Source organism: Prinia subflava, chromosome 1, assembly GCF_021018805.1.
Source record: "Prinia subflava isolate CZ2003 ecotype Zambia chromosome 1, Cam_Psub_1.2, whole genome shotgun sequence".
NCBI classification, from domain to species: Eukaryota; Metazoa; Chordata; class Aves; order Passeriformes; family Cisticolidae; genus Prinia; species Prinia subflava.
In genome coordinates, this window is record NC_086247.1 from 68,624,841 (window position 1) to 68,626,456 (window position 1,616).

Consider the following 1,616-nt stretch of genomic DNA (forward strand, 5'->3'; position numbering starts at 1 on the left):
TACGTCATCAGCAATCAGTTAAAATTACAAATTAGAGACATATTATCAGCAGACAAGTTAAATGTAAATTAGACAGGAGGAAAAAGAATCTAAGCAGTATCACCTGGTCTAGAAGGAATGCAGAAAACAAAAACAGATCACTTTTTTCTCTTTTATTTGCCTTATTCCAATTCAAGACACTTGACAGATAAATTTAATTTTATCAATTTGTAATTTAGAAGCAAGTATTCTTACAGATTCAATATTTCTCCCAAATATCTTGGAGTCAATGGAACTAATGAAATCTTAAATTACTGTCCCAGGGATGTACAGAATAGTATATATGGTTATTAAAATATCAGAACAGAGGATGTATTAGGAAATGGATTTAATGGAAAGAATCCTACACCTTGGTTACATGTTTATTATTTTAATTTTATTCATGTGCTGCAACAAGCCATATGATTCTATGAAATACTTCAAATAGAAAGCAGAAATAATCCACCTTATGTTATCAATGTTAAATTTCACCATGATGGGTATGACTTCTTCACAATCAACCATGCTGTATGAATCTGGGCAGTGAATTTGTCTAGTTACCTTGTGTGAAATCTCTGTCTTTTGTGCTGTAGAAAGAGTTTTAATGTAGTCTAACTTAAGAGAGAAGTATCAGTTGTGCTTTATAACAGCATGATATGGTTCATGTGAGCTTCCGGATGCCTTTTCTCCTCCCTCACAATGATTCTAACAGATGAGGCATCACTGGACATCCTCCCAGGTCAGAAAAAAACCCATCCATGCACAGTGGAATTACTTTTCAAACATGCCAGTGACATGTAATAATGGAAGACCCATGTATGATGCCTTGGTGCTGAATTATGTAGATCTCTTCTGTATCTTATTATGACTTCAATACATGTTCCAGATCAAATGCTCGTTCAAAATCAGGAATGTCTCTGCATGTTCATCACCCTGCCCAGCTTACAGATCCCAGGTCTGTGCATCTGTTCTAACTCTTAAGGAAAAAAGTATTATGGAGGTTGTGATTCCAAGCTCAGTAAAGGTTAGAAATGAAAGTTATTGCTCATCTAATCAGCAATAAGGTTGGAGTGCTCTAGTCCCATAAAGACATGGACTCATATGGGCTACCTTGCCCTGCAGGAAAATGATCAACGCATGTTTGAGACCATGACTGTGTTGCTATCCAACAAGCTAAATAAAAAAAAAACAAAAACAAGTTATTTTAAATATCTTTCATTTCTACTGTTCGATATTTTTGGCTTTTCTTTTTCCATCGTTATTTCAAAGTTTTCTTTACAATTTCAAGGCAAATTTTGCATTATCTGAAGAAATTTGTGATTTATAAAAGTTGAAATGGAGGCTGGTTCTCCTCACTGAGGAATGCTCTTCGGTTTTGTTAACCCAAGAGCTCATATGAGACTCTCCCAGGAGGTATCTTTTCAACAGTATGTAATTACATATCAGAAGTAGCATCATGACTCAGTAGTAATTATTTTGGTAATAATTTGGAAAAGAACTTGTGCAGGTTAACTATCAAACCTGACAGTATCAGGGGCTTGTTACACAATTGCATATTCATTCAGTTAAAGGAGACAACACATCCATAGAATTATATA